We start from the raw sequence: 11808 nt of genomic DNA on the forward strand, positions 1-11808 counted from the left end.
TGTGTCTCTGTGTGTGTTAGGAGGGGCTAGGGCGGGGCTAGGAGACAGGTCACACTGGTGCCCCGCGAAGGACATTTCTTGTGGCCCTGGAAAGCCTTTTGGGAAGCCTTTTGGTTTCAGCACCACTTTGGCGGCATCTGGATGAAGAAAGAAAAAGACACCCCCCTATCATCCAGCAAGCAACCAGGAAACTGCATACCATGGACAGTGCTCAGAGAATTCCAAGAGTGTCTTGTGGCTCTTTTCAGTAATTAGAATGGGAAAGTGGTAGCGTGATTTGCTTGCCTTAAGTTCAGTTCTCTCTACTGTCAGGTGGGGTTTCTTATCACTAGTTGCAGAGGAAACCGAAACTGGTTTCTTGTTCCTTTTACCTGAACACCCACGGATAGCAAAAGCTGATCTGATCTCATCAAACCCTGCAGAAGTTTTGTCCACTTTGTAAGCGTGGCGATTAATACTTTGGCAACTGTCATTGCAGTTGCCACTTGAGGCTTAAGCAGTGGCTGAGAAGGCTTCCTGGAAGAGGAAAAAACTTGATCTGAACTTGAGGAGTAGAGACTGGGGGAGGAGGTACAATTTAACTAGCAAACAAAGTCCTGTGGGAATCTCGAGCAAATCTGTGTATATATATATATATTTTTTTTTAAATGTTTATGGGCCCGGAGAGATAGCACAGCGGTGTTTGCCTTGCAAGCAGCCGATCCAGGACCAAAGGTGGTTGGTTCGAATCCCGGTGTCCCATATGGTCCCCCGTGCCTGCCAGGAGCTATTTCTGAGCACACAGCCAGGAGTAACCCCTGAGCACCGCCGGGTGTGGCCCAAAAACCAAAAAAAAAAAAAAAAAAAAAAGTAAAATGTTTAGGGAGGCTGGAGCAGTGGCATAAGCGGTAGGGCATTTTGCCTTGCTCGAGGCTAACCTAGGATGGACCGCAGTTCGATCCCCTGGCGTCCCATATGGTCCTCCAAGCCACGAGCAATTTCTGAGCGCTTAGCCAGGAGTAACTCCTGAATGTCACCAGGTGTGGCCAAAAAGCAAAAAAAAAAAAAGTTTAGGAGGGCCAGAGTGCTAGCACAGAGGGTAGGGTGTTTGCCTTCCATGTGGCCAACCCAGGTTTGATACCCAACATTCCATAAGGTCCCTGATTACAGCCAGGAGTAATTCCTTAGAGCAGAGGCAAAAATAACCCTTGAGCATTGCCAGGTATAGCCCCCAAAACACAATAAAATTAAAAATTCCCAATAATTTTTTAAAAGCACTTGGGGGACTGGATAGTATGAGAGGTAATTGCATACAGCAGACTGGGGTTCAACCCCTGGCATTACAAGTGGTCCCCACGTACTGCCAGCAATACTGAGTACCACTCGGTGTGGGCCCCAAAACTCCCAAAATGTGTTGGGTTAAAGGCAGGGGTCGGCAACCTGCCACTTAAATATTTTAATTGACTATTGATTTGCACAAATATATGTTTTACATTGTTAAGGGAAAAAGTTCTTTTTTTCTTCAGATCGGCAGCTAACTTCACGATCCTGTATATAGCATTAAGATAAGCAACAAGGGGGCCTGGAGAGATAGCACAGCGGTGTTTGCCTTGCAAGCAGCCGATCCAGGACCAAAGGTGGTTGGTTTGAATCCCGGTGTCCCATATGGTCCCCCGTGCCTGCCAGGAGCTATTTCTGAGCAGACAGCCAGGAGTAACCCCTGAGCACCGCCGGGTGTGGCCCAAAAACAAACAAACAAAAAAAAGATAAGCAACAAGGACGGTGGTTCGAATCCTGGCATCCAATATGGTCCCCAGAGCCTGCCAGGAGCGATTTCTGAGTGTAGAGTCAGGAGTAACCCCTAAGCGCTGAGTGTGCCCCAAAAACCAAAAAAAAAAAAAAAGAAAAGAAAGAAAGAAAGAAACAATGTATGCAGTGCTATATTTGTTTTAAATGTTGCGAAATGTTGCGATGGTTTTGCGGCTCCTAGAATTTCTTTTTTTTTCTTTTCCTTTGGAAACAAGTTCAAGTGGCTCTTTGTCTTTTTTTTTTTGGGGGGGGGGTGTCTTTTTTTTTGCCTCTTTATGTCTTTTTTTTTTTTGTGCCACACCCGGCGGTGCTCAGGGGTGACTGCTCAGAAATAGCTCCTGGCAGGCACGGGGGACCATATGGGACACCGGGATTCAAACCAACCACCTTTGGTTCTGGATCGGCTGCTTGCAAGGCAAACGCCGCTGGGCTATCTCTCCGGGCCTGGCTCTTTATGTCTTAAAGGTTGCAGACCCCTGGGTTAAGGGGATAAATGTCTGGTGAGTGGAGCTAGAAAAATATTTATTTATTTTTTTATTTTTTTTGGTTTTTGGGTCACACCCAGCAAGCGCTTAGGGGATCCTCCTGGCTCTACGCTCAGAAATCGCTCCTGGCAGGCTCGGGGGACCATATGGGATGCCGGGACTCGAACCACTGTTCTTGTGCATGCAAGGCAAACGCCTTACCTCCATGCTATCTCTCTGGCCCAGCTAGAAGATATTTCAAAGGCTGGTCCACTCTCGATTCGCTACATGAGGCAGGTGTGTATCTCTGGCCACCCTCAGCATTCCTGGAGAGGCCTCCGTTTTCCCCCAAAAATCACATGTAATGAGAAAGTACCAGGAGGAGAAGAGTGACAGAGATGAGGCTGACAAGATAAGTGTTTGTTTTTAGACCATATCTGGCAATGCAGGGGTTACTCCTAGGTCTGCACTCAGGAATTGCTTTTGGGTGCCAGAGATCAAACCTGCATCTAATAAATGGAAGGCAGTCACCCTACCTGCTGCACTATCGCTCTGGCCCCTGACAAGACAAATTAGGAACCATAAATCCTTGAAGGAGTTGGACTTTTTCCGAAGTGCAATAAGAAACCATGATGGGATTGCTAGCATCACCTGTATTTGAGTTTGCATTTTATAAGAATCTGACACCAGTGTGTAAGATAACTTGAAGAGGGAAGAATGAGAAGAGAGATAGGGAATATTGGAAGGAAGAAACAGGAAGCCAAAATGATTCCAGTAATTGATTCCAGGCTGTGTGTAGGGGTATGAAATTCCTTGGCCCAATGCTGACTGGAGATTTCACAGAGGGAGGTTGGGTAGCGGGGAAAGTTTGAAATATGTCTCTGCTCCAGGACCCTGGCTTCACTGGGCTCTATACTCAATGTTTACATCTGGCTCCGGGGGTCCATATGAGGTGCCAGTGATCAAACCTGGGTCAGCCTCATGCAAAGCAAACTCTTTTTTGTTTTGTTTTGTTTTGTTTTGTTTTGTTTTTTTGTTTTTGGATCACACCAAAAGCACTCGGGTTACTCCTGGCTCGACGCTCAGAAATCACTCCTGGCAGCCTCAGGGGACCATATGGGATGCCGGGATTCGAATCATCGTCCTTCTGCATGCAAGGCAAATGCACTGCCTCCATGCTATCTCTCCGACCCCACAAGGCAAATTCTTTATCTGCTGTACTACCTCTCCTGTCCTTTAGGTCTTCACTAAATAAAAAATGAGAATGGGGACTGGAGAGATAGTACAGTGAGTAGGGCACTTGCCTTGCACACCACAAACCCAGGTTTAATCCCTGGCATCTCATATGGTTCTTTGAGCACACAATGAGGAGTAACTTCTGGTGCAAAACCAGAAGTTACCCCCTGAATATTATCAGGTATGGGCTAAAAATGAGGAGAGAGAGAGAGAGAGAGAGAGAGAGAGAGAGAGAGAGAGAGAGAGAGAGAGAGAGAGAGAGAGAGAACAGGGATATGGTAGGGGTCAATGAGTTAGGTTCCTGCTTTGCATGTGAAAGCTCCAGGTTCTGTATATCACACCATATGATGCCATGAGCACCACTGTGAGAGACCCCACCCCCAAACATGGAGTTGGAATTAGGTCCCAATCACTGATGGTTATAGCCCCCAAACAAACTAACAACAATAACAACAAAAATCCTAGAAGTCCTTTTTCTATTCTAGGAAAAAAAGATGGTTTCCAAATAGAGCTCCTCTGCATTTTCTTTCTGCTTCTAATCAAGGCCTTGTCTCATGCTGGGGTTGGGGTTGCCCAGCAGAGAAAGGAAACACATTTCTTAGTTCCCTGTGTACCTCCAGGACTAATCACTGAACTCACCAGTTGTGGCCCCAACCCTGTCTCAAATCCCCAAAAGAACCCAAGTTTCATCAAACAAATGACTCTGAATTTGCTTCACAAACTTCACCAAGGTCACACAGATTTAAGTAGGCCCTGAAGAGCATGGGGCATTTCTGGGTGTTAAGGGGACTCCCAAATGATGAGAATGGCAGTTGAGGGATGAGTCCTTGAGAGCTAAAGAGAGTTTTTCAGGGCTGGAAAATTAATACAGTGAGTAGGGCATTTGCCTTGCACACCCAGAACAAGGAGTATTCTCTGAGCACCATTTGGGATGGCCTCAAAATCAAACCAAAAAACGAGAAAGAAAAGAGAGGCTATCTTCTGAGAGACAGGATCAGAAATTTGGGTGGCAGAAGCTATGATTGAGGAGTCTAAGAGAGGAAGTGAAGGGGATCCAGTGGGTCATGTAAAAACCACCAAACAACTTTTATTGGGGGTGGGAGGTTGGGCCACACCTGGCAGCACTCAGGGGTAACTTCTGCACTCAAAAATCTCTCCTGGCAGGCTCTGGGACCATATGGGATGCCAGAAATCAAAACCCGGGTCTGTTCCAGGTCAGCAGTGCAAGGCAAATGCCCTACAGCTGTTTCATTTCATTGGCTTTTTGTTTTATGGCCAAAACCTGTCAGTGCTAAAAGCTTTTCCCAGCACACTGCCTGGGAGTGGTTCTGGGTGCTACTTGGGGGACCACAAGGTACCAGAAATCAAAATTGGGCCTCCTGCATTCACACTGTGTCCCAGGCTAACAACCCAAGACCCCTTAAGACACAGTCTGAAGTGGTTTATGTTGTTGCTCTTGGGCTACACTCGGTGGTGCTCAAAGATACTCCAGACTCTTGAATTTAGGCATAATCCCTAGCAGATTTGGGGAACCATATGGGATGACAGGTTCAATCCTGTCAAACTATGCAAAGCAGGTGCCCTACCCGCTTTAAGTTCCAGGATATAGTGAATATGGTCTGATAAGTTAGGCAAAAAGTGAAGAAGCTTTTAGTTAATCCAACATTGTTGTTTGGTGTGGGGGCATGTTTGGGCCATACTTTGTGGTTCTCAGGGGTCATTCTTGGCTCTGCGCAAAGAAGTCACCCCTGATGATGCTCAGGGATCATATGTGGTGGCAAGGATGAAACCAGAGTTGCAGCCTCCGCAGACATGGCCCCATAGTGCCTTCTTTCCTACACTCCCCTACCCACACACTTGTTTGTTTTCAGTTAACTCCTAATTCTCCTCAGCAACGGGTCCCCCTCCACTTCACAGCAATGTTCAAAGCAGGCAGTTTTCTCCATACAACCCTGGTTTGGGAGAGTGGGCAGAGGAGGGACAGTCTTCCTTGCAGCTCAGCCTTCAGTGTGGGCACAACCCTAAGTAGTCCTGGCCTGTTAAGACATTTTCCTCACCTGCCCAACATATGCACAGGGAGCTTCTCAAACCGAGGCGTGGTGAGGGGAAAGCCAGTTTTGGGGCTTTGCTCACCTTGCTAGCTTCCTCCCTGTTTTCATGTGCCTTTTTGTTTCATGGCATTGGGGTTTATCTGAGGGGGGGTTGGGGTCGCACCCAGCCGCTCAGGGGTTACTCCTGGCTCTGCACTCAGAAATCATTCCTGGCAGGCTCAGGGACCATATGGGATGCCAGGGGTCGAATTTGAATCCACCATGTGCAAGGCAAATGCTCTCCCCACTGTGCTAGTGCTCTGGCCCCTGGTTTTTGTTTTTTTAATTTTTTGTTTGTTTCTAGGCCACACCTGGAGATGCTCAGGGGTTAGTCCTGACTATGCGCTGAGAAATCTCTCCTAGCTTGGGGGACCATATGGGACGCTAGGGGATCGAACCACATCCATCCTAGTCTAGCGCGGGCAAGGCAGATGCCTTACCACTTGCGCTACCAGACAGGTCCGTTTTTTAATATTTAGGGCCACACCTGGTGGTGCTCAAGGCTTACTCCTAGTTCTTTGCTCAGGGATTATTCCTATCAGGGCTTGCAGGTCCATATGGTGTGCTGAGGACCAAACTTGGGTTGAACACAAGTAAGCAAGAAGAGCCTTATTTACTGTGTTAATTCATTAGCCTTCCAGACTTTTATTTTGGTTTTGGGGACACACCCGACAGCACTCAGGGGTTACTCCTGGTTGTGCTCAGAAATCATTCCTAGTAGGATCAAACTCAGGTCCATCCCAGGTCGGCAGCATGCAAGGCAAATGCCCTATCACTGTGTTATCACCCCACACACACCCAAACTTTTATTTTTATGTGACTTGATTTTTCTTTTTTTTTTTTTTTTTGGTTTTTGGGCCACACCCAGTGACGCTCAGGGGTTACTCCTGGCTATGCGCTCAGAAGTCGCTCCTGGCTTGGGGGACCATATGGGACGCCGGGGGATCGAACCTCGGTCTGTCCTAGGCTAGCGCAGGCAAGGCAGGCACCTTACCTCTAGTGCCACCGCCCGGCCCCTTTTTTTTTTTTTTTTTTTTTTTTTTGGTTTTTGGGTCACACCTGGCAGCACTCAGGGGCCACTCCTGGCTCTATGCTCAGAAATCACCCTCGGCAGGCTCAGGGAACCATATGGGATGCCGGGATTCGAACCACTGTCCTTCTGCATGTAAGGCAAATACCTTATCTCCATGCTATCTCTCCGACCCAGTGACTTATTTTTCTATTACATTTAATACTGCTGGCTACTCCTTCCTTCTCTTTTATTATTTTTTTTATTTATTTATTTTTTTTGTGGTTTTTGGGTCACACCCGGCAGTGCTCAGGGGTTACTCCTGGCTTCATGCTCAGAAATTGCTCCTGGCAGGCACGGGGGACCATATGGGACGCCGGGATTCGAACCGATGACCTTCTGCATGAAAGGCAAACGCCTTACCTCCATGCTATCTCTCCGGCCCTCCTTCTCTTTTATATTGGAGAGTATAAAACTGGACTCCAGTCAGGGGCAAGACAAGTACCTAAGTCTCTGGACTATTTCCAACTAAATATGCTTATTATCCTGTGGTTTTTTTTTTTTTTTTGCCTACTTCTGTGATGACTCTGCTCTCTCTCTCTCTCTCTCTCTCTCTCTCTCTCTCTCTTGCTTTTGGGTCACATCCAGAGGTGCTCAGGGGTTACTCCTGGCTCTGTGCTCAGAAATCACTCCCAGCAGGCTCAGGAGATCATATGGGATGCCGGGATTGGAATCACTGTCTGTCCTGTGTGCAAGGCAAACACCCTATCGCTGTGCTATCTCTTCAGCCCCTTTCTGTTTCCTTTTTCTAAGGGTAAATAGGCTTTCTCAAAGCAGCACACAAGGAATATGGGGGCTGCTCCCTGAAATACTCATCAACCTGAATACGTCATTGCTTGGGTCCAAAGACACAGAGCTGCTTAGATCCTGTGGTCCCAGGGAACACCAAGGCCACCCCAGCAGTGCTCACTCCTGGTAATATTTACCTACACTCCAAAAACTATGAGGTACCAGGTTCCAACTTGGGTTCCAGCATGTGCAGAGCATGATCCCCTGACCATTGAACTCTCTTCCTGGCCCTTTCCTTGCTTCCTACACCTTAACTCTCAAGTCATAGCACCCTCTCTTCATATCCCTGTGATCTTTCCTCTGCTTTGGCTTTGTGTTGTGACTCTCATGTTTCTTTGGCCCAGACTAAGTCCTGGTGTCTGTAGCCAGCAACTTTCTTGCCCTCTAAAGGTGTCTTATCCATCTCCAATCAAACTAATTATCTTCTTCTCCACACTGTACCTCCACTACATACTAAAATATTACTTCCAGATATAGGACAGTACAGGAGGAAAGGCACTTGGTTATCAGGTGACCCTGGTTCACATCCCCAGCCTTGCCTGAGCATTGCTAGGATTCACTCCTGAAGACAGAGCCAAAAGTAACCCTCGCCTTGGACTTCAGTAGATTCTTTAAAGACTAGCCAACTCCAAAACAGGCTTAGAACATTAACTCCTGTTGGGGGGCCAGAGTGATACTATCATGTGGGTAGAGCATTTGCTTTGCATGTGGCAGGCCTGGGTTTGATTCTCAGCACCCTGGCTGTTACTTATATTTACAGGAGTGATTCCTGAGTGCGGGGCCAATACTAAGCCTTAAGCACCACAGGGTATGCCCACCCCCAAAAGAATCATAACTCTTGTGAACAAGAAAATTGCTTTCACGTGGCACAAATTCTAAATCTTTTCTCTGATCTCCTGGTTCTCTACCTCATTGTTTTTTCTCAAGTCAAGCCCTAAGCTGGCCCAAGCATGGTGTCCTGGGGACAGCAGAGCAAAAGAGGCTGTGAAAATCCATGGATTAGAGAAGCTGCTGCATTTGCCAGGGCAGAGGATGAGGGGACAGGTGCATGGAACCCTGAACTGGGATTCCTGGCTGAAACAAATCAAGACAAAAGTTTTGAGTTCGGGGCCGGTGAGGTGGCGCTAGAGGTAAGGTGTCTGTCTGCCTTGCAAGCGCTAGCCAAGGAAGGACCGTGGTTCGATCCCCCGGCGTCCCATATGGTCCCCCCAAGCCAGGGGCCATTTCTGAGCACTTAGCCAGGAGTAACCCCTGAGCATCAAACGGGTGTGGCCCCAAAAGCCAAAAAAAAAAAAAAGTTTTGAGTTCTTGGAAAAACATCTTTGTAAAGTGGCCCACAGCTTTCTGTTCTGCTAGGGGAGGGTTCAGTAAAGGAGAAGCAAAGACAATAATAAAAAATGAGACCCTCTCATTCACTCTGGTGGGCACGTCAACAGTCTCTTTTGTTAAACAATATGGACATTCTTTATAAAACTAGAAATTGAGGGGCTGGAGTGGTGTGCAGGTGGTAGGTCATTTGCCTTGCACATGCTATCCTAGGATGGACCTTGGTTCAATCCCCTGGTGTACCATATGGTCCCTCAAGCCAGGGGTGATTTCTGAGCGCATAGCCCAGAGTATCCCCTGAGTTTTTGGATGTGGCCCAAAAACCAAACAACAAGCAAACGAACAAACTAGAAATTGAGCTCCTATATGATCTAGCAATATCCTAGGAATATACCCGAGGTGCTCAAAAGCACAACACACAAAAGCCCTCTGCACTCCTGTTTACATTGCAACACTATTCACACACAATAGCCAGAATATGGAAACAATCCAAGTGCCTGAGAACAGATAAGTGGATAAAGAAAATATAGTATACTTACACAATAGAATACTATGCAGCTTTTAGGAAAAATGAAGTTAAGATAATGTGCTTATACATTGATGGTTATGGAGAGTATTATGCTGTGCAAAATGAATCAGAGGGAGAGGGACATAGAATAATCCCACTCATTTATGATAAATATATTGAAAAAAAATCATATGGTAATAATGTCCAGATACAGCAGAGATGAGGACTAAGAGAACTAGCCTGTGGTAGGAAGCTTGCCACAAAGAGCAGGAGAGTGCAGTTAGGGCAGAGACCAGACCATTATAATAATGATAGTTGGAAATGATCACTCTGGACCAGAACTGGATGCTGAAAGGAGATAAAATGATATAGTGATACCTCTTCAGTAATAGTATTGCAAACCACAGTGTATAAAAGAAAAAAATAAGGAAGAGAGGGGCTGGAGCGATAATACAGCAGGTAGAGTGTTGGCCTTGCATGGAGCTGACCTGCATTTGATCCCTGTCATTCCATATGGTCCCCTAAGTCTGCCAGGAGTAATTTCTGAGCACAGAGCCAATAGTAAGCCCTGAGCACTGCTGGGTGTGCCTCTCCCAATAAAAGGAATAGAGAGAAGAAAAACATTGGCCACAGAGGCAGGCAGTGAGTGAGGACAGGGAAGCTAGGAGGGCAGGTAGGAAACTGGGAGAAATGTGAGGTGGTGAGAAATGTGCACTGGTAAAGGGTGTTTGACACTGTATGCCTGACATTCAATCATGAAAGTCTTTGTAACTCTGCATCTCATTATGATCCAGTTAAAAAATTTTTTAAATGGAGAATGAGGGGTCCCTGAAGCTCAGTGCTCTGCCTAGTGTGGTCATGTATCAGGTTGTCTCTGCTGAGTTGTAGACAGAGAAACTGCAGATGATTTTCTTGGAGAAAGGCACTTTTTTAATTTGTTATTTTATTTTTGGAATTTTTCGGATCAAACCTGGCAGAGCTCGGGACACTCCTGACTATGTGCTCAGAAATCACTCCTGGTAGGTTTAAGGGACCATACAGGATGCCAGGGATGGAATCCAAGTTGGTCCCAGGTTGGCCACATGCAAGGCAAATGCCCAACTGCTATGCTGGACCCTTAATTTGTCATTTTAAAAGAGGGATTTGGAGGCCTGAAAGATAGAACAGGTAAGGCACTTGGCTTGCATGCTGTGGACTCCTGTTCAATCCCCAACACCCCATATGATCCCCTGAGCACTGCCAGGAGTGATCCTCTGAGTATAGAACAAAGAGTACTGCTGGATATGACCCCAAGCCCTCTTTTCTCCTAATAAAAGAGGGATTGGGGGGGGGCAGGCAAGTAATACAACAGGTTTGAGTACATGCTTGAGTGCTATAAATACTTGGCTTTCATCTCAGGCACTGCATGATCCCAAGCACTGGCAGGGAATGACCCTAAGCACCAAGTCAGGACTTGCCCCTGAGCACTACCAGGTGTGACCCAAAATCAAAACAAAAAGAGAGAGAGAAAAAGAGACTTTGGTTGCTCTGAGCTGCAAACAGATGCCAATTCCAGTGGGAGAAATTGTTTCATCCAGAATTGTGTGAGATGCTGGGTACAAACTTTCTAAAGGCCAGAGGCAGGTTTGACTGGTCAGAGTCCCTGGCCTTTGGGCAGTGGTGAAAGCCAGCACTGTAGACCTGGGTTCCAGCCTGTCCACTAATGGTAAACACTGTGGGGACACAGAAACCAGAAAATTGACCCTTTAAGAAGTTGAGATGAGGGCCGGAGTGATAGCACAGTGTTAGGGCATTTGCCTTGCATACGGATGACCCAGGACGTACCCATCCCAAATGGTCCCTTGAGCCTGCCAGGAGTGATTTCTGAGCACAGAGCCAGGAGTAACCCCTGAGCACTGCTGGGTGTGCCTCCCCAAACAAACAAACAAAAGAAGATGAGATGGGGTTGGAGCAATAATACATGGGTAGGGTCTTTGCTTTGCCAACCCGGGCTCAATCTCTAGCATCCCATAAGCACTGTCAAAAGTGATCCTTAAGCACAGAGCCAGTGGTTAGCCCTGAGTTCCACAGGGTGTAGCCCCCAAACAAAACAAACAAACAAAAAAGAAAAAAAAGGAGCTGAGTGTAGAGCCCCAGGAACTGAAGGGCTGTTGGATGCTGTCCTACACCAGAGCAGCCATGGCTCAAGCCTTTATGAAGTCTGCAAGCTCTGTGGCATGGGGTTGGGGTGGGGATGTGTGAGGGAGGGCAGCAAGGGGGCCAAGGAGATATTTGAGGGCAGCGGAGCACCATGGGTTTGGGCACACATAGAACTCTGACTCAGAATGAAAGCGGCAGACTAATCTGCTCCACTCTAGCCAGTGAGCCCCTGTCTAAAGAGGCAAGCACTGGGGCCGGGCGGTGGCGCTAGAGGTAAGGTGCCTGCCTTGCCTACGCTAGCCTTGGACGGACCGCGGTTCGATCCCCCGGTGTCCCATATGGTCCCCCAAGCCAGGAGCAACTTCTGAGCGCATAGCCAGGAGTAACCCCTGAGCGGTA

Source organism: Suncus etruscus, chromosome 6 (genome assembly GCF_024139225.1).
Source record: "Suncus etruscus isolate mSunEtr1 chromosome 6, mSunEtr1.pri.cur, whole genome shotgun sequence".
NCBI lineage: Eukaryota > Metazoa > Chordata > Mammalia > Eulipotyphla > Soricidae > Suncus > Suncus etruscus.